The sequence below is a fragment of the Pristis pectinata genome, chromosome 10 (genome assembly GCF_009764475.1).
Source record: "Pristis pectinata isolate sPriPec2 chromosome 10, sPriPec2.1.pri, whole genome shotgun sequence".
Taxonomy (NCBI): Eukaryota; Metazoa; Chordata; class Chondrichthyes; order Rhinopristiformes; family Pristidae; genus Pristis; species Pristis pectinata.
Genome location: NC_067414.1, coordinates 60,879,176 through 60,901,872, shown reverse-complemented (window position 1 = coordinate 60,901,872; position 22,697 = coordinate 60,879,176). Strand labels below are relative to the sequence as shown.

The window sequence follows — 22,697 nt, the reverse complement described above, 5'->3', positions numbered from 1 at the left end:
GCACACAGATGATACCAGAGGTCTGCATTGAACCTGATTCATCTGGGGCTGTGAGATAGTAGTTCCACTACCTGCATCACTATGTCATCCACCCAGTCATTTCAGTTTAGTTTTCACTTTGATCTCATTGTTTGGTCAAAAATTTTCAACAAAATATTCAATATTTATTTGCAAAAAAAGATGTATGTTAGTAAATGTTCCCTTTCCTACTGTTTTGTTGCGTGAAAGGTAAGGGGAGGGACCTTAATATTGCTGCATTTTGTCATTAATGAAGGGTGTACCACTTTTCTCAGTAAAAAAAAGTCACAGCCAATCCTTATCAAACTGAATGATTTCAGACTTGATAGGGATACCTGGTGAATGTGCAGTCTATGACTCCAATAAATTTCATCAATCCCAAGAACTTTTTATTGGTGGCCACCTTTATTGACCAGCTACAGATTATTTGTCAAGCCTTTGTTCATAAAAATGTTTTGGTTATTGAATGTGATCATTTTTATGTGTTCCATTTGAACTAGATGTTGTCACCCCTTTTTACACAATGATAAAACTCAGGTGCAGAAGAACGGGAACTGATGAAAATTTCAGTAGAATAAAACCGTGCAAAGAGTACAGAATTTTGCTGGGGCTAGCTCACTTTCATGATTATTCACTGTTCCAAATACTATTTTGTGCAGATAATATGGAGTATGTCACCACAGAAAGTTGTGTAGGTGAAATTTATGGGGATTTGAGTGAGAAGCTGCAGACTAGGATAAAACTGCTTACAGACTTTGAAAAACTAATAACAAAAAAGCCATTTCATCTATTCCACAGTGCTTGGCATTGTGGGAGGGGTAATGTGATGTAAGAGACAAGAAACTGGGAAGAAGAAACAAAAAGGGAAAATTTTAACTTCTGCCACTGTTAAATACCAATTAGTAGACTGTACCCAGATTTCTTTGGAATTGACTTTAACCATATTTATATTGACTATGCAATTCAACAGAAGACTGGAGAGCTGGAAAGTGAGTGGAGATTGGGATAAGTGGGGAGATCCTGAATGAGTGGGCCTGATAGGTGGAAAAATGGTTGTTTATTCACAGTACTGAAGGATAAGTGGTGCCTGTGGAAACAGGTGCCAACAGAAGTCAACATCTTGAGAAACAGAAAAGGAAAGAATTGAAGAAAAAAATTAAAACAAACTGCCAGCTTTTAACTTTTTATCTTGTTTGTGCTGGACTTACAAAAATATTATTGCTGAAACCATTAAGTGCCAGTAACATCAGCAGTGAAACTGCGTTGGTGGATTTAATGAGCCCAGCAGTACAAGAAAACCATCTGAACATCAATGGAAATAGTCATTAACCCAAATAGCTTCAGTAATTGCAACATGTTAGCTCCAGTTTTCTCATAATGTCATTCACTAATTTCTCTCAGCCACCCAGACATTTCCTGCTGATAATATTCATTGTTTATTTTTAAAGGGGCTTCTTCTTTGTACACTTCAGTAACCATATGTTTTACTGCTTTGTATCAGCACAAATAAAAGTTCAGATTCCCTGGAACTGCTGTCTTTCAGTGTAGAATTTCACTTCAGTACTTAAAACTAGATCCCCCTACTCTAAACTATTGAGTACATAAAATTTACAATCTCAAGTGAATGCCAGTAGATGATTGCGTGTGCATATTCCTGTGAGCATTATTGAATAATCTAGTTATTCAGAAGTAAGCTACTAATTTTGCTGAGTTTTGCAGGAGGTTCATTACAGTATTACTTAGTGTAGAAAATACTTCAGGGTTTAATTTCCTCTTGTGCATTACAAACTTAACGTAAAATTAAAGTCTGTGTTATTTTAATATCATTTAAATATGTGGCTATAGTGTTGCATTTCAACATTACACAAAGGAAATGTATTTGAATATAGTCTGTGCTTAGAAAATAACTAAACCACTAAAAATGTATCCCCAGCATCAGGAAGTTAAACTAATTAACTACTAAATTCTCAGAGTTCAGACAATACTTACAAAGCATTAACTCATGTTACCCTGAAGAAGTGTTAATGGGCCTTCAATTGATGTAATCATTTTGGATATGATGCTCTCACCAGTTTACCAACAAATAACTGAGTAGAGCCAACAGCACCACAGGGAACGAGAATAAATTAATACTTACATTGGAGCCCACATTTCATGTAATATTGTAATAAAGGGAAATATAAACTTTCCTGCTGAGGTAGGGGTTATGTTGTGTTTGAAGGTTTAATAATGTTTTACTGTGCAGAGATAATTATGTTCACATGAAACTCTTTTGCGTGTTATTCTCCTGCCTCCATGTGCACCTGCACCATCTACTTTTGTATAGGCACATGCATGCACACCGGCAATTCACATAGCCAAAATACTTTCAGCATGCTTCCACAAAAGGTAACAGGATGATGATCATGTAATTGTTTTAAGTGTAGTTTATTGAAGGATAAATATTAATCAAGGCTCTGGGAGAAATTCCAAAATTCTAGTCAATGACACTTCAAAGTATTGCCATTGAATTTTATGTCCACTAGAGATGGTTCATTCGGCCTTATTTAGCAACTATTAGTGCAGCACAATATTGTGGGCCAAAAAGCCTGTTCCTGTGCTTGTGCTGCACTGTTCTATGCAATGAAAGCACCTCTTACAACACAGAAATTACTCAACACTGCACTGAAACATCAGCCTTGATTTGTATGCCTGAATCCTTTGAATGGGACTTGAACCAACACCCTTCTGATTTTGAGGCTTGTGTACTAACAATGACACACCAATTACTCACATGTATGTGGATTCAAGCACACACATCAACTATTCACATGCACACTCATGCACAGGCTTTCTACTCATGTATTCATCCTTGTACACAAATTGCTCGGACACAAGAAATTCTGCAGATGCTGGGATCTGGAGCAACACGTACAAAATGCTGGAGGAACTCAGCAGGTCAGGCAGCCTCTATGGAGGGAAATAAACAGTTGATGTTTTGGGTTGAGACCCTTCATCAGGACTGGAAAGAAAGAGGGCAGGGGAGGGGCAGGTGATGGGTGAGAGGGGGAAGGTAGGTGGGTGGGGGTGGGGGTTTGAAAGTGAATGATGTAAGAAGCTGAGAGATGATAGGTGGAAGAGGTAAAGGGCTGAAGAAGAAGGAATCAGTAGGAGAGGACAGTACATCATGGAATAAAGGGAAGGAGGTAGGGAATGAGAGGGTGGTGATGGGCAGGTCGCAAATTGCTCACATGTACACTTTGCACAGTGATTCAGTATACACAATGTAGTAACTGTAGGTTCTTTAGTGTTGCTGTTTACCAAGACAAATAGCAATAGAGCTAGCAACAAAACTTTCTTTAATGCACAGTGTCTGGTACAACAGTGTATCCAAAGTGATACCACATGGCGCACACATTTCTTTAAGGGACACTATTGCTTGCGTATAATACATACCAATGTTCACACACTTTCAACTATTACAAATATTCAAGTACATCGACCACTAGACTATCTGTGCATGCTCTTCAGGAATTTAGCATGAAAATTAAATTGAATTTTATAAATAAAGATAGCATTTTCATTCTCAAGATATGAGTAACAACAAAAATCTCTGTATTTAACTTCTAGAACTTGACTGGCTCCATAGGCTACTTCAGTAGGCTGTTAAGAATCATTTGTGTTGGAATGGTTAGAGTTGTATTTAGGCCAGTCCAGGGAAGAATGGTAAGTTTCCTTCCCAAAAAGACAGTCAATTAAATTTGCTAGCAGCATAGGTAGAAAGGGATGGATCAAGAAAATTACCACTCTTCTGTTTTGTCCCACTTCCAAAATGTGCACTTTCTATGATGCCATTCTGCTCCAACCTGCTTGTTTTTAAAGAAAGATTTACGGAATTACTCACTGGGTGGAACAAAGGAATAGTCTGCAATAGGGTGAAATGACGTGAAGAAATGTAACCATTAAATGGACAGAAAGCTGTTGAGCCTATTACCTCTGTAGGGTATCAACTGACATGTCAAACAAAAGACTCTAAACCAAGGTTTAGTACAACTAAATCTTTATTACCACTTGAGTTACTTAAACATGTGTGGATATCACTGATTTTTACTGTTCCAATTTCTAATATTAAATCACAAGACTCACGTCTTGGACTTAAATACTACCCATGTGAGATAAAACTGGCCACCTTCAATCCAGGTAGTCTTCTCTGAGTTCTGAACTCAGGTTCCTCCTTGCGTTGGTTGTTGCTGCCAATGTTTCGTATAGCCCTTGTTTTACATGATTTTCCCTCCAATCTTAAGGCTTTCTTTGTTCTTACCCCAGTCCAGGAGCTCACAACTTTAAAGCTGTCATTCATTCAAGGATTAAACAAGACACATCTGTTTCCTTTCCTCATTTCCATTCTTATTTTAGACCTAGGCCCCATCAGTATTGATCACCCATCATAATTAACATCCAGGATGGGGTCAACAAGAGCACCTATTTTCTTATCAGCCAGAGAATTTAATTGTAAGGGGTACCTGTGCTTCACAATTCATCAAAAGTGTTTCATCCACAGAATGACAGTCCCAAAACATCCTCATTTACTTATTCTGCTCTCTGGATGGTTCTTAGTGGAATAATTTTCAACATCAATCTCAGCACAACTCTACTTCCTTACATTGAAACTGTTGATCTCGTGATGTTCCTTCATCGTGCTCTTTTTTCTGTAGTTCCCAGCATCTCTTTCCAGTCAGAGTGTCCTACAAAAGCCTGATGGGATACTTGACATCTCGTCTCTGGCTAAAAAGCTCCTTTTTCTGTGCAATGCATTATTAATGTTGTGAAATCCAAGTAATGTAGTATAGTCTGGCTTATTGGGACGTGCAGAATGTATAAAAGAAAGAAAAAAGGAGGATAGAATTGGCAAGCCAAAATGGCCAGTCCTGATTCAAACAGAATAAAAGAGCAAGTTTTCTAAAGTTGGAGAATTCAATATTGAGTCCTGCAGGCTGCACTGCACCCAGACAAAACATGAGGTATTATTCCTTGAGCTTGCATTGGGCCTCATTGTAACAGTGCTGCAGGCAGAGAGAGTGGGAGTGGGATGGTGAATTAAAGTGGTTGACAACAGGAAGTTCAGGGTCACTCCTGCGGACAGAGTACAAGCTCTTCAAAGTGATCACCCAATCTGTGTTTGGTTTCTCCAATGTAGAGGAGGCCACATTGTGAATAACGGATTGCTAACTTGGAAAAATAGCAAGAAAATTGCTGCCCTCCCTGGAAAGACTGTTTGGTTTAGTGGGTGGTGGGTAGGGAAGGGGCAAAAGGAAATGAATTGTACCTCCTGTGGTTGCATGGGAGACTTCCATATGACAGAGTTGCAGGCGGAGACGGAAGAGTGGATCATGGAATTGCAAAGAGAGCAATTCCTTCAAAATACTGAAAAGTGAGGGAAGGGGAATATGTGTTTGGTGATGGAATACCGTTGGAGCTGACAGATATTGTGAAGGATGAATTATTGAATATGGGCTGGAAGGTGAGGACCAGGGAAACTCTGTTCTTGCTCTCTTCAGGATTAGAATGGGTGAGAGCATAGGTGCAGGAAATAGATAAGATGTGGACAAGGGCTCTGTCCACTGTGGCAGCGGGGAAGAAAGAAGATATTTCAGACGTACCTGTATGGAATGTCTTCATGATCAGAGCAAATGTGACAAAGAAGGAGAAACTGAGAGAATGAAATGGAATCCTTACAAGAGGCAGGGTGGGAGTCTATGGGCTTGCAGTGGTTGTTGACAGGTAGAGTTTTTCCAACACTCGCTGTTTTTATTTCAGATGTATAGCAGCTGCAGTTTTTTTTTATTTTCACCCACATTATCTACCTGCACATCCCCTTGTAATCATATTTGAATTCTACAAAACTGTGTTCCCAACTTTAACTGAGCAATTAAAATAGCTGGAAGAGCCATTTGATATGGTTAAGTTAAGCATTTGCGCAAAAGTTCTCAAATTCTATGAATGGAAAATCAGAGGCTTTCCACCCCAATTTCCTAAGGCATCCTTGTGTAGGATCCAATTCCCATTGAGACCTCCAAATGGAATTAACCCTGTGATTTGTCCCAGTTGGCATATATTTGACAAAAACAATGGGGAAATTGAAAAGGGATGCATTCTCCAATCTAGAATACTGGTTTAATATTTTGGCAATCAGTTGAAAATTGCCTTATAGTTTTTGTAACAATAGAAGGTAATTTGCCTTGCAACGGTTAGCAATTAGTGATATTATCAAGCATTCTCTTTGTTCTGTGTTGAATCCATTCCATTTTATACATTTCAATGATAGAATTAATCAGGTCAATAAACTAGCATTTATAATAAATTTAAAATAAATGATTGCTAAGATACATCAAATCTTGTATGGGTTGAGGACTGTGAAATTTAATAGTGACAACTGTTAGTCTCAAAGTTAGTTATAAAATGACAATAGTCATTATGCTAGAAGAATTTGCATAGGTTAATCAAAACATCGTCCATCAGATGGGTTTGTAAAAGAAATCTGTGTCATTGAGAAAAGTGGTAGTTCTACTTGCATTTGGAGTTAACTCTATGAATTCCATGAAGGAACTCATCCCAGAGTGCGTGGAATATGCTGGACAGCTGTATGAGAACACATTTACTAAAGAAAAGTTTACCCCTGTTGAACAACATGTTATTTCTTTGTCCATAACATTGCTTCTCACACTTCCTAATAAGTGCCTTGCAATATATTTAAGAAACAGGAAAAAATGTGATAATGAAAATATTGCTTAAAAATAGAGTACTTTTTGAAAGAACTAAGCAACAAGAGTTAGTATTCAATCTATTGGATAATATAGGTTGCTAAACAATATTTTCTACAATGATTATTATTGTCTTTTATTAGAACAAAGTAGCAAAGCCATCAGTACAGTGTATAACTGTGCTGATGTCACTTGGTGGTATTTTGCCAGAGTAAGAGTTTGGGTGCGAGAGTTGTTTCAATTCATCTTCAGCAGTAAGGTATAATTTGGTCCAAAAGAATTAAATGAAATTGACTTCAATGGCATAATGTTTCAGATGAAGAAAGCAACCCAGGAGCACTACTATTTTGCATGTTTGCCCAGCTGACTATAGATGAGTTTTATCCCCAGTCCTTTTAAACATTTTACAAAGTACAAAGAAAAAATTTGGAACATATGCATGATTAAATTAGAAATCAAAATATAAGAAATCTTTAAAAAATGTTATTTTGTTGTCCATTATATATTGAATGTTTATCTAAGAACATTAACATCCACTTGTAAATTAATTAGGATCAGTGAATTTGTTAAGCCTTAATTACAGCTAACTCTGCCATTAAAAATTCAATTACTCTTCATTCCACAAAGCACAGCATTTTCTAGTTTTCTTACAGCAAGAATAATTTGTAAATACAAGGAATTCTTGCCAGATCACTAATTTCTAGCTTAGAGTCTATGTAGCTTGTAAAAGAGTGCAGCTGTGGTAAGAGCAGAGAACCGTTCATGGGAAGTTATAGATTTCCACAGCTAGCTGTCAAAGAACATACTTCAGAAACTGGCATTAGCTTCACAGTGGAAAATATTGACAGCTCAGTTGTCATTACAACTGTGAACTCCAGGCTATTAATATGACACTCTCGGGGATGTTGCAACATTAGTGATAAGGATTCATTATACTCCTGAATTAAATATCATTTTTTTTCTTTTCTAAATATATAACGTGTATAAAAGTATTTTTTTAACATGTATGCTTCACGTACTTTCATAAGAATGCATAGAATAAAATATTCTAGTAGAGCTGTCCTTAGATTCTGGATTTATTTAAATCTCCAGGATTAGAAAATTATAATAAAATGGTTAATTAATAATGTGTTACAATAATATATCTGTAATAAAAGCACTGTAATAATTGAGCAAAATTAGAAGCATAGATGATCAAAACAAGGTTGTGACTTTATAATTTATATTTTTAATTGAGCTAAATTAAGGGGCTTAAAACAAATTGATTTCCTGGAAATGCCAACTCTATGCAAGATCTTTGCCATACATGACACAATGGGCCAAATCACATTCATTTTTGGCATGGATTTGTAAGAGATCCACCAGCTGTGTCCTCCTCACACCTCTACTTCTGAGCCTGTTCGTCTGACCTCCTGCTGTGGTATGGACTCAGGACCGAGTCCAGGGGCAGCTCCTGATCATTGAGGGCTGAGGGACTGCACAGACCTTGTTTCTGGCCCTTCAGCTTTGTCTGGTTTATCCAGTGCAGCTTCATTTATTTGAATGGATTGTCAATTTTAATTAAACAAGTGAAGGCTAAGTATTTTGATTTTTTTTTATTCCACTTCATATTCGATGTTTTCAATTAATTTATAGTGGCTAAATATATTTTTAACTTTTTAATTATTTTTTAATATAATTTTATTTTTGATTAAATTTATTTCAGTTTCTTTATGACACATCATCTGTTGAAATGGCCTTTGGCAACACATGCTGTCCAGGGCTAGGACTTCAGGTTCCACTGTCTGAGGTCTGGTCACAGCTCATGTAACTCACGGCCGTGTGGGTTCATCGAGCAACAAGACCTCCAAGATATTGGGAGCTATGCAGCCACGGAAGGTCCATACAAGTGGTGTGTGTGAATTGGTGTGTGGGGTATATTGCGGGTACAGATCGCCTCAAACACTATTCTAGCCAATAAAGAATTGCCATTGTTGCCTCTGATGTTGACTGATTCTCTGGTTGATCTCAGGACTGATGGTGATGGAAGCTGTTACAATAGTGAGGAAGAGGGTGAAGCAAATGCAAGGTAGAAAAGGATAGGGCCAGCCTCACCCTTCTGATGAGTCTGGCCCTTCTGACTGTGGTGTGTGTTTCCTCTGTCCCTCTACTGGAAATTGTTTAAAAGGGTTTCATGACCAGTCTTACCAGTCAAATAAATCACTTGTAAGAAGCCTATCATGCCTTTCCACATTCTGGAGTTTAACAGATGTTGTTTGAATGTTTCCGTCTTTTTTTTCTTTTGATATTCCAAGCTGTTTCAATTCTTTTTGTTGATCTCGTGGCAATTTAGCAGATCCCTAAGCTTTGAACACATTTCATTTGTCTATTTATCTTCAGGTCCTCTTCTCACTTGGCTCTAAAGTTTAGTCTAAAGATATCATCAGATCTTTACAACCTCACTCAAATTGCCATTCTTCAGATATATAGTTTCTAAGAGTTAAACACAACAGGATGAAGTCATCAATGCCAGTGTTCATGCTGTCATCAACCAATATCCATGCTTTCCAATAGGGTTGATGAACTGCAATAAAACATGGGGCCAGCAGCTAATATTTTACATTTGTACAGGCACTGATGGTAAAGCCCACACCTGGCTGTTAAGCCGACAGAGATCAGTAACTCAGGCAGCCACTGTGATCCAATTTGGGAACATGTTGACATCGTAATCCCCTACACCAATGACCTCTTCCTTGATCACAGCAATGATAAGATAGTGTTGTAATCAGCATTTCACTCTGTTTCCTTCCTTCTCATTGAGCTTATTGAAATTTACAAAGAATAATACAGCATGATTGCATCTTTCCTGTAGATTTGCTTATTTACAAAATGTCTGGTCATACATCCCTTTTACTGTTTCTAACAAGGTTGATGTGATTTGAAAGTGTGGATTTGATTGAATGTAGTATTTTAATGATAAATTGAATACTGCCTTAGCTCTGTACAAATGATTAAATGCAAATTGAACATGAAACAATCAGCTTCAGCAACAGAAGAATTTGATATGTCATGCTATTTTGTGTTGACGTGATAAAGTTTAGACTTCTGAGCACCACAGAATGATAACCACAATCTTTGATTCACAGAACAGCTAAAGCATGGAAGGAGGCCACCTAGCCTGTCAAATCTGGATCAGTTCCACATAACAGTGATCCTGCTAGTACCACTCCACAGCCTCTCCCCTGCAAGTCCTGTTCTTTCAGATAGTTAGCCAGCTTCTCTTTGAATGCTGCAATTAAATCTGCCCACCACTAACTCAGGTAGCAAATTCCAGATACTTTATGTACTGTACCTTTTGGTTCTTTTGCTAATCACTTTCATTCTTTGATCCCTTATTCTTAAAGCTTCCACCAAGAGGAACAGTTTATCTTCATCTCGTCTGTTTATGTGTCAATGCCTTTCATCATTTTAAATAACTCTGTTAGGAGTCCCTCCGAGCTCCTCTGTTGTTAGGATAGCAAGCCCAGCTTCTTCAAATAACTAAAGTTCCTCTCCCCAGAAATACTTTGTTAACTCTCTTTTGCACCCTCTCTAAAGCCTTTTCTGAGAGTGTAAGGTCATGAACAAGTATTTTGAAAATGTTTATCACAACTTCCTTGTACTCGCTGCCTCGATTTGTAAAGCACAGAATCCTTTCTGCTTTTCTTTAACATTTTCTCAAACTGTCCTGGCACTTTCAATGAACTATGCACGTATACCCATAGGTCTCTTTGTTCAGTTAACACTTTTAAATTTGGGACCATTAGTTTATTTTGCCTCTTCTCATTCTTCCAACCAAAATGCGACACTTCACATTTCACTACATTAAATTACATCCACCATCTATCTGCCTGTTCCACTGACCTGACTATATCCACATGAAGTCTATTACTAACCTACTCTCACTTCACTACATTGCCAAGTTTTGTGTCATCTGAAAACTTGGAAATAGTACCATATCCAAGGCATTAATGTATATTAAGTAAATCATTGATCCAAATATTATGTATTGCTTTCCACAATCTCAGGATATCTTTTAGCGTGTATCAGCTAATGAAATGTCATCATTGCTGTTGTGTGGCAAACCGATAGTAGAAGCAACATCCCATTCCCACCAGACATGCAGTGCCCATTCAGGCAGATGATGGTGAGGAAGAGCAGATGATGGCGAGGAAGAGGAGGTGGGGGGGGGAGGTGCAGGTGTTGTGAGAAAGGATCTTTTGGATCTTAAACATAGAGATCTGGACACACAGTCTTTATACTTCAAAAAGGAGAATTTTTATTTACAAAGACAGACGCAGGAACAGAATGGAAAGGAATAAATGCACACTCAAGGAGGAGATCGCGAACGTGAAGGGAATCGCAATAGGGGGTGAGGTACACACACACACACACACACACACACACACACACAAAATAACTGGTTACAAATAATCAAGGAGTAAACAATACAATGTTTGAACACCCTGATTCTGGACAAACATTGGCTGTTTGGTCTCGGGAGTCCTTAACTAACTGCCCTGAAGTAGTGCACAGCTTACCTCAACATCCTTGGAGACAGAGCAAGAGAGAACCAAACATGCAGCACTTTTATACTGCTGGGGGGCTGGGTGGTCCAGCAAGAACAAAGGTGTTTTAAACGGGCCGATGGTTTGGAGGGTGCATGACAACCATGACCTTTTACACAACAGGGGGGCAACAACAAACTAATAGCTAACTACTTCATTACAGGCACCATTGATTGCATCAAAAAGTGACGTGTAAAATCATATGTACATGTATGATAACTTGTGTCACAATTAAATAAATAAGTTGCATGGTCATCACCAAGAACAAAGAGACCTATGGGTATGTGTGCAAAAGAGAGTTGCATAAATACTGTTATCAGTATTTAAAAGCATGGAACAATTGAATTAAATAAAAACATACAGGAAGTCAAGCAGCATCTCTGGTGAGAGAAACAGAGAAAGGCCAGAATTCTGCACTGACGAAAACTCATTGACCTGGAAGGTATACTCTGTTTTTCTGTCACCACAGATGCTATCTAACCTGCTACATAGTACAACGTTTTCATTCAGATTTCCAGCATGCACAATAATCTGCTAAAGTAACTTTTTAATGGAGGTAACCTGGAACATTTTTGGAGCCAGCAAAAAACAAACTGCTGGAGGAAGCACTGGGTTTAAGCAATATCTGTGGAGGCAGAGGAACTCCATCCCTTTGCCTCCACAGATGCTGCCTGACCTGCTGATTTCCTCCAGCAGTTTGGTTTTTTTTTGCTCCACAGTCCAACATCTACAGTCTCTTGTGTCTCCATTTTTGGAGCCAGTCAGTGTCAATGTTCAGAGTACTGCTTTATCTGGTTATGTCCCCATTTTTATTTGAACTAGTATAAGACGAATGATGATAAATAACAATGAATATTTATATTTCATATTGAGAAAGCAAAAGGATAAAGCTGACTTTGTACAGTAAAAGGTTGGCTGCTTGAGAAAGAGGATTTTAAAAAATCAGATGCTTCATTTGATTTCTTTTATATCTTGCTATCTTTCTTGCAGTTTTGCCTATGTTCTCTTTATATAAGATAATTTCCATTCAAGCCTTATGGAAAGGGAATATTCACTTAACATGAGATGTTTTACCCAAGTAAGAAATGAGAACAATCCTCATTAATTTTAAGAAACAGTTTCATGTTTTTGATGGTGCTGAAAGTTTTAAATTCAACAAACACAGAACAAATTACAATGCTTTTTCTCTTCTGCATCAGTGTATGTCTTTGGTTTAAAATCTAATGAACTCGAGTTGGAAAACTCCTCAGTGACAGATTCCTTTATAAATTAGCTGAAATGGACATAAAAAGGAATCCCTGAACAGCGGCTATACTTCTATAGCTCCTTTAACACAGTATAAAGTATTTCACCAGGACAATATCAGACAAAATCTAAGACCAAACTATGTAAAAAAGATCTTAGGATAAATAGCCAAAAGCTTAGATGTAGTTTTAATGTAAGAGACCAGTGGAGAGATTGACCCGAGGGCTTGACAACTAAAAGCCAGGTATCAATGGCAGGGTGATTAAAGTCAGGGATATGCAGAATATTTCTAGGATAGAGGTGGCAGGTGATCTAGGGAGGAGCAAGGCCATAAGCTGTTTTAAAGCACGGCTTAGAATTTTAATTGCAGCATTTCCAGGCTGTGAGCTGATATACTAATGAGCAAAAGAGTGATTGGTGAAAATTAGGATGTGCGCAGCAGAACTCTGGAAGAGCTCATATTTATCCAAACTTGTAAGTGTGAGGCTGGCTGTGAGAATATCCAAACGTTTGGGTTTAGAAGCAGGAAAGCCATGGAGAATCATGTAATGCAGCTTGCAGTTTGCTTTGCTTTATTGTTCCTTTACTTTCTTATTACATCTAGTCCTTAGTGGCCAGTTGCGTCCCTTGGGAGAGTGTATGGCATTGGACAGCAAAGATACCGCTTGGTCTCTAGACCCTGACCAGTGAAGGTCAGTTAAGAGGTTGGAATTTGTACTTTGAAAATCAGATTTTGTCGTGCCCAATCATCGGATATTATGAAGTCCATAGCGGACTTCCAACATCTGCAGTATTTTGCCTGTGTTTACAAATATGGCACTGGCACAGTTGAACTGGCTGGCATTGGTTGGACTTCAGCTGAGGTTGTGCATCGTTGTGGGAAATCAGCCCATTTTCACACTGTTCAAGCATTGCACTTGTTAAAAACTATATAGAAAAGAAAAAAACATTTGGATGAATTGTTCAAGTTTATGAAGGGCTGAAGTAAACAATGACCATAATTGTTGGTTGGGCCTTATCTTCTCTACTAGTTAAAATCTCAAAAAAGCTCTCTCAGATTGGAAAGCATAATTCACTCTTCATAAATCCATGCCATGCGCCCAATTCTTTACAATCTTCTGAATGCCCTGGCTGATAGATTCCAGCATTTTTCCTACTCATGTCAGATTAACTGGTCTATCATTCTGCTTTCTCTTCTCCCTCTCTAGTTCAATGAGCTTGGTACTTACGATGACATTCTGGTTGTAAGATCCTTCTATTGCATTGGCATTCTCAGACATCTTTGAACATCAACCCCTTGAGTGAGGAAAATCAGTCTTCTTCAGTCTCATGGAAATGCAACAGTCTTAAATTTCATTTCTCCCTCCAAAGGATTGCTGGAGAATCTAGACAGATAGACCTTGTTGACTTTTTGTATAGGAGCAGAATTCAGCAAAACTTTATATTGAGCACTTCAAGAATCACAATTTGGAACATAACTTTATCAGGTGGCCCCATCCTCATGAATGGGATCTCCAAGTACCTGCACAGTTCATGCTGACAGTTTGCCCATTAGATTTAGCAAAGGCACAATCAGGGGATTTTAAGGTTTTATAATGGAACAAATAAGATAATAAATGGAGGAGAACAGGCTAATTCACAAATTTATACTTCTGGCATTCAAAGGAAAGAGAGCTATAATTATAAAACATGAATTGAGGAAATATGATAAAAGGATAGACAACATTTCAAATCCCTTCAGATGAAAGAAAATAATTTTAGAACGTCCCTCAAATACCCATGGTGTATAATAGTTGAATTAGTTTTGTATGCCAGTGCGACTGAGTGTACTGTTGATCAATGAAAGAGTTGCTATTCTGTAATAAATTTCCTGTTGCTGTAAAGAATATCAAAATTACAAAGGGGATTGGAGGTAACAGTACTGAGACATACAGTACATCCAGCTTCACCAAAACAAAATCCTTGTGTAGCTATAGGCATTCTCCTAAATGCTTATCATGTCCATAGGAATCAATATATTTCTATAGTTGAGACATGGGCCTTGAAATTATTTAGCAATGGGGTTCAGGTGTTTTGTGTGATGGTCCTTCACTGCAAAATTCTCTTGATGCTACGGTACACACCTAACACATTCAACAGAGCCAAAAGCCTTTCTTTTGTTTGCTCTGTCATAGTGGAGCAGCCAGAGGAAGAGGTGCAGAGTGAGACCAGTTTGAAGGGCAATAAGGAGGTCAATGGAATGAGAAAGGTCAGTGCATCTGCTGATGGTGGTATAGGTGGGAAGGACTGGTTCAGATGGGGCATAGGAGAGATGGGTGGTCATTGTCACCTGTTGAGTTGTATTGGGATCGTAATTGATTTTGGGAAAGTGAGGTCGATTGAACATGAAATGTGGTAGTAGGGAGGAAGGATGATATCAGATAGGAACATCTAATGCAGTCCTCAGAATGAAGAATAGCAGACTTGCATGTTCCCACATCTCCATCAATGCTGTTTTGGAACCACCCACAAGTGAGTAAATGAGAATGGGAGAAAGCAAATACATTTGTATCTGACTGTTCTTTGTGAGGAAATATATGGAATACTTTCACTGCTCTCCATTAACAGTATCTCAGTGTACAACTTACCAGTCCATTTTAGCACCATCTGCTTTGATGGGAGCATAATTGTGCCACTACAGAGAGAATCAGTCATAGGCAACTCGACATCATTTGAAATCACTTGTTGGTAAAGGAAAGAAAAATGCTTATAAACCAATATACAGGGGCTCCATTGGTTATGAATGACCTAACTTACAAAAATCTGACTTTATGCAAATTTCCCCATACATTTTTAAAGCATTTTTCAAGCTAGTAATAATAATAATAGTATGTTTCATGGTATTCAATAATAGCACAGCATGTATTCCATTAGTTTAATTATGGGTAGCATTAGGGTGATTATTCAATGAAATGAAAGAATTATAACAAGTGTATGTAGAGCGATACAATATGGGTAACTGTAGAAAACAGATGTTTCTGACTTATGGAGAAATCAGCTTACAGACAATTCCCAGGAACAGAACCCTCACATAACCCAGAGATGGCCTTTATTTCAGAAAGTATGTAATGAATAAAGTAGAAGATAAAACTAAGGGGGAGAAAGGGGGCAATCAACATTCTGTTTATAGAAAATGCCAGGAACATGCCTGCCTGATACCATATCCCTTGATTCCTAGAGTATTCCTGCTTGCTTCACTTTGTTTATTGGATTTTCTTCTTTGCTGTCAATGAGATTTTATGAATAATTCTACTTTCTACTGTTATATTGCAGGCAGAATATTTCAGATATGGTAGTGACAACACTCTTAAACAATTCATTTGTTGTAAACTGCTTTGGGACAATCTGAGATTGTGACTAGCAGTAGTTAAAATAGAAGTCTTTCTCTCACATTGACAACAGACAACTTAATTGGAGCTAGTTAGATATATATTAATGCTGGAGCTAAGCAGCATTTAATTATTGATGTAATCAACAGGCTGTCATTCTGTCACAAGGGAAAGTTTTAAGCTGTCAAGAATTGTGATGCAAAAATATTTCAGTATTATTATTAAAAGTTTTTTTCCATTAGCTTTAACAGTTTAAATTCTTGATTCATGACAGCAGCATTATCATAAAATGAAAAAATATTTGAACATAATGCTGAAAATCAAAAGCTGTAGGTGCTGGAAATCTGAAATATAAACAGAAAATGCTGGAGACACTCAGCAGGTCAAGCAATATCTGTGGAAAGAGAAACAGAATTAATGTTTCAGGCTGAGTGTTTCTGTATTTTCTGGTTTTATAGCTGATTTGTGTGCAAGCTGTGAAGTGTGCCCATGACACGTGGAAATATTATGTATGTGAGGGTGAAGTCAATCAGTGAATGTTTGGGATGAGTCCTGATTGTTGTTAATTGAGGAAGGGAGGAATGGAACGTGTGACGGTCATCATGCAGTTGGTGTGATATGGATCTGCATGCAGGGTTATTTGAAATTTTAGGGCAGTCCACACATGTCCTAGGGAGCTTACCACTGACATTGACCTCTGTGGCTTTCTGATCCCATTGCATTCTGAAGAGATTAGAAGGTATTCTGACCTTTTTCAATAAAGCTCATCGCTGTTGGAAAATCTTGAAGCCCAATATCTCCCAAAACAAGCCACAACAACAGCTTTATCCACCTCAGAAGAGTTTCCTGTTCCACCTGTTCCAGCAGCAATAGCCTCCCTTTAGAGGGTACAGGATTGCTTTATGTGGAGCTAACCTCTCACAAATTTTGAACCTCTTGCTGAAACGCACAGCTCTTCAAAATTCAGTTCTGTGCTAGTTACACAGACAACAACCACAGAAATTAAGAGAGAATACTGCCTGGGTCAGAAGCATCACAATCCCCTCAATTTTTGAGGGCTATCAAATTTAGCCCCAAGGTAATTGGTAAACATTTCTAAAGGAGATGTGGGAGCTATGTGAACTGAGCAACCAACAGCAACGATTTCTGAGCAACCAGACTGACAAATCCTAATTGAGCCAAGTAAAGTCTATCAATTCAATTCATTATAAAATCATGTGTAGGAAACAAAGTGAAAGAACTAAGAGAGATGAAAGAATCTGAAAGAAAAAGTTACCTTTTTTTTTAAGATTTTGAACAATAATTAAATTCTAAAGGAATGAGACTCTACAATTCAAAAATTCAATTTTCTCTGCCCAAGAAGAAATTTTGCAAGTGATTCAGACTCATCATTATGTTAAGATTCATTTACATCTGAATGTGCCAGCCTGAAATTTCCATGCAACTTTAGAGTTGAACTCCTGAGTAACTTCCAAATGTTGAAGGATTTCACTTAGGTAGAGATGTGGTGCTGCTATTGGAGAAGTAAGTTTACTCCGATATCTACTTGCTTATTTTCATATTTGACCATATGTGTCCTGACTCTGGAACTGCTGCCACAGTGGTGAGTACTGATTCCCTCACTGTCACTTCTATCAAAATATTTCTGCCATTAATTTTTATGAAATCAATGCCTTGCTGCGCAATCTTATCATATCACAAAATAATTTTTATTTGAAAAGTATTATTTAGAATAAAGCTGCTTAGAGAAATTATAATTTGGATTTGTACACAGTGGAGCAGAGATTTCCAGATTTACCAAGAATGAAAGGTGAGACAGAGAAATTCACACATACTGTTATCTCTCTAATTTGGAGGTCTAATCAGCAGGTTGTAGTTTTGCTGTTAAAAAATCTCTATGGATCAAAAGTGAGTAAGTATCTGCTGACTATAAAGATCCTCTGTGAAATTAACATCCAGTCTCAAACCATTTCCCCATGCAGTGACTGGGGGCAGTCCAGGATTCCCATAGGATCTCAGTCCTCTTCACCACATTGACTGCTGCTTCCCAGGAAGGCACCAGCTCCTTCCATTGGAAGGTTGGGCCTTGCCAAGGCTTCCGTTCCTTTTAATCAGCCTATATATAAACCTGCTGAAGGTCTGAATCATCGGTGTGAGTTTTCTTTTTATTCTTCTGTCCCTTAGTGAGGTTCCTAGCTGCCTCTTGATGCTACAAATTGGTCCCATTTGCAGTGCTACTCTCTGGCTTATTCAGGTGTACTCTTCAACTAAGAGCCTGCCATACATTTTCATTGACCCTAGCATCAGAAAAACAGGCCAGGTGGAGTTGAACCCTCTGGAAACACAACCCTAAAGCTCAGAATCCTGTTGGGTGTCTGAAAATGGAAAATACTTCTAATAATTCTTTGTATTGAAAGCAAATCAAAATTTTGAGGAAGTAAAATGATTTCCTGTTTCCAGAGGTTTCCGTTTGTATTCAATTCAGTTAAAACAGGAATTTGAAACAATAATACTAATGACACTCCAAAGGAATTGCTTTCTCAACATTAGTATCTCCTTTACCTAAACCTTAAACTCTAATGAAGAAATTTGGTGAGTTAACAATGGGAAGAGCTCATTAAAGGAAGAAGCAAGCTTATGTCATGATTGTTTGATGCTGTGCAGTGCAGTAGGACATGTATGCTGAAGATAGAATTTCTGCATTATTCAGGAGAGACAAAGATTTTGGGTCGATCCCATTTAATAGTCAACTTATTTGTATGACATACAGGTGAGGTGGTAATTGTTTGAAACAGGTGTTCTTCCCTTCAAAGACGCCACCCCAGGAGAATTAGATCCACTAATTGTTTAAATAATGTTACAGTGAACAGCTGCTAGAAACCTTATGATGTCCTGCATATTTCTTTTAATTAATTGAGTAACTACACAAAGTATCAGACAGACCTTGGGAATGGTGTTCACATTTCAGCCCCATACTATACAGGCTTTCTTGCCGTTGAGCCCTCACCATTCCTTGCAAGTAATTAATTATTAATAGTGATGCAAAACAAACAGATTTTCATACATGGTAACGTTAATTAGTTCATGATAATGTAAATAGTTCCAAAATATTTCACTCACAGAGGAGGTGTGACTGGTCAAATGATCGCCTCAATTGTAACTATTGTTTTATAATTCTGACAACCGTCAAAAGACATAGGAAAAACACCCCAACTCCACGTTTTTAGTACTGCAGTTATCAGAATAGCTGATTTAGTTTTAACATGTTTGAAAATTTCTAATGCTGGCTATATTTTGTCAAATATAAATATTGAAATGTCTCCATAATGTGTTTGTAGTTTCATATTTCAGTTATCACAACCATCAATGTTGTTTCACTATCTAATAGCTTCAATTCCGAAGATTTTCTTCTACTTTTATTGTTCATTTCCAATTATCCTTCATAATGAATTGTGAGCCACCTTCCTGTACCACTGCAATCCTTCTGGTGAAGGAACTCCCACAGTTCTGTGGGGAGGGAGTTAAGAGTCAGTAACAATGAAGAAGCAGTATATACTTCCAAGTCGGAGTGATGTGCGGAGGGGACCTGTAGGTGAAGGTCTTCCCATGTTCTTGTTGCTCTTGCACTTGGTGATGGACGTCAGAGGTTTGAGAGATGCTGCTGATGGAGTTGTAAATGGTTCACGTTGCTGCAGTTTGTGTCAACAGTGGAGGAAATTAATGTTTAGGATGGTAGATGGTGTTCAAGTTCAAGTGGTCTTCTTTGTCCTTGATAGTGTTGAATTTCTTGACAATTGTTGGAGTTGCACTCATCCAGGCAAATGGATAGTATTCCACCAAACTATTAACTTGTGCTTTGCCATTGGTCGAAAGGCTTTGGGGTATCAAGCGGTGAATCATTCACCACAGAATACCTAGCCACTGACCTTCTCTTGTAGTCACGGTGTTTCTGACCTGGTCCAGTTGATTTTATGATCCATGGTGACCTCCAAATTGTCGATGGTTGGGGGCTCAATGATGGTAATGCCATTGAATATCAAGGGTGAGCAGATAAACTCTCTTGTAGGAGATAGTCAACGCCTGCCACTTTTGTGACACGAGTGTGGCTTGTCACTTAGCAGCCCCTGCTTGAATCTTTTCTAGGTCTTGGAGCATGCAGACAGGAGTGGCTGTTTGGGTGTTTTGTCCTATCATTCACTTACTATAATATTATGGACAATTTGCAGAATGTAAATCCACCTGAATGTAAACTCTAATTACAGCTTCCCATAGCTTAAGTTCCTAATGGCTCATTTGCTTAATAGGTCACTCAGAGCCAAACTTCATCAGGGCAGAAATCTGGCTGGATTATCAGTGGTCAGTACTATGTAAACTGGCTGATCTAAGGCAGCTTTTGGGATCCTCAGGTTATGTGAGTAAAAGCAAGAGAAAGGAACTCAACCTGCAATTTTGATTACAGTTGTTAACTAGTGACCCCTTGTGGTAAAGAAATAGTTCAACATATTCAAGAGATAACTGGATATTAAACTACCAGGGCTCTCTGGGTTACGGATCACATGACTTACAGAAATCCGACTTGAGACAAATTCTCCCATGTACTTCTAAAGCATTTTTCAAGATAGTAATAATAATAAACTCTTCCATGTTGGAGACCCAAAAGAATGCAGATGCTGGAATCTGGAGCAACACACAATCTGCTGGAGGAGCTCAGCAGGAAGAACAGCATCTATGGGAGGAAAGGAATTGTTAACCACTCCTGATGCAGGGTTTCGACCCAAAACATCAATAAATCCTTTTCCCCCCCACAGATGCTGCTCCACCAACTGAGTTCCTCCAGCAAATGTTAGGCTGTGTTCATTAATGCATTTTTATTAATCCACAAACCTGAAAGCCCATACCACAAGGCTCAAGGACAGCTTCTATCCCACTGTTATAAGACTATTGAATGGTCCCCTAGTACGATAAGGTGGACTCTTGACCTCAAAATCTCCCCCATTATGGCCTTGCACATTATTGTCTGCCTGCAGTGCACTTTCTCTGTAGTTGTAACACTTTATTCTGCGTTCTGTTATTGCTTTCCCTTGTACTACCTCAATGCACTGTTGTAATGAAATGATCTGTGTGGATGGATGCAAAACAAAGTTTTTCACTGTACCTCAGCACATTTGACAATAAACCAATTTACCAATTTAATGATTAGATACAGTATATATTCCATGAGTTTATTTAAGGGTAGTGTGAGGGTGAATATGAAATAGAAGAATTATAACAACTGTATGTAGAGCGATATGATATGGGTAACTACGGAAAACAAAGGTTTCTGACTTGGAGAAATTGGGTTATAGACAGTTCCCAGGAACAGAACCCTAACATAACCTGAGAACTAGATGTATAGCTTTTTAACAAAATTCATCAGTGTTTTTGTTTGTGAAACTGAACCTAACGCATTAAATGATCTTTATATATTGAAGTCTGAATTTGAAAGAGTTTCAAGAAAACCGTTTTAACTTACTCTGCATCAAAATTTCTCTGGGGTATTTGAAAATTTACAAATTTTGATAAAAGTCTGGATCAACTAATTAATGGACATAGTACGATGGAAACTGAAAAAAGTGAACTCAATAATCATGAAAAATCAAAGATCTGAAAATCTATATACAACAAAATGAATGTGGATAGTTGTTTATATTAATGGGAAAATAATAAATAAGATTATTCCCAATGTATAAAATAAGTAGAGAGAAGAGAAATGATAAGAAATCACCCTTACATGAAAGAGAAGCCAGAACTGATTCTATATAGAAAAATTATCCTCTGAAAGTTCTTGCACAAATGGCCTTGAGAATTCAATCAGTTAGCCATGGTGTGTTCAATAGACAACCCTCACTTACAGCTAAATTGTTCCTTGACGTCTTCTGTTAACTGGAAAAAAATCTTTTCCTCAGAAAATTTACAAAGTTGTTCATACAGATAGACACTGAGAAGAAAGTAAAAACTGACCTTAAAAGAATTAAAGAGAATACTTTAACTTGAACCATGTTTTCATAAATGGTCATGAAAGGGGGAAAGAATTCATTGTCTCAATGTAATCATTTCACAAATGTAATACTATCAGTCACCATCTGTAAACTCCTTGGCACAGGCTTTAACTGCCTTGCTTTTTTCTTGTTTTACAATATGCATTTTACTGCAAAAATATGAAATTATTATTAAAAAGCCGACAGCAATCATTTGATTTTTAAATCATTAATCTACTTTAACAAGAAAGATCATTGTTTGGTAAATGATGAGCTAAATTGTAACAGAGCAGGAAAATGTACAGATTGATATTAAAAATTCATTTGTTCTGTCACAAGCCTTGAGAATTACATTCTGTATAACCACAACTATATGAGAAAAGGATTGTTTTCTTCCCACTCCCCCCCCACCCCCCCACTACTTTTCTTTTCTGTTGGTATTCCTCACAGGCAGCAACCAGAGCTAACAATTCCAAACGTGATACTTCCTGATAGATCATTAATATAAAAATTTAATATCCACTGAAACAACACATGTCAATATGCAGTCACACTCTGGTAAATTATTGATATGTTCCAAGCGATGACTCAACAGTAGGTTACTTGGCAACAAGAGCAATCAAATTGAATGGGCAACTGTACAGTACCATTCTGATGTAAATGAGTCAGATAACCATGCTTTTGTAATTCTGCAAATTTCATGATCCTGGGCAATAGTGATAG

At 37.8% G+C, this 22,697-nt stretch overlaps 1 protein-coding gene across 3 annotated transcripts in view; it reads left to right on the top strand.

Moving 5' to 3' along the window:
• The window catches only part of otofa (otoferlin a), a 283,609-nt gene that overhangs the window by 133,770 nt on the left and 127,142 nt on the right, over positions 1 to 22,697 (top strand). The window lies entirely within an intron of this gene.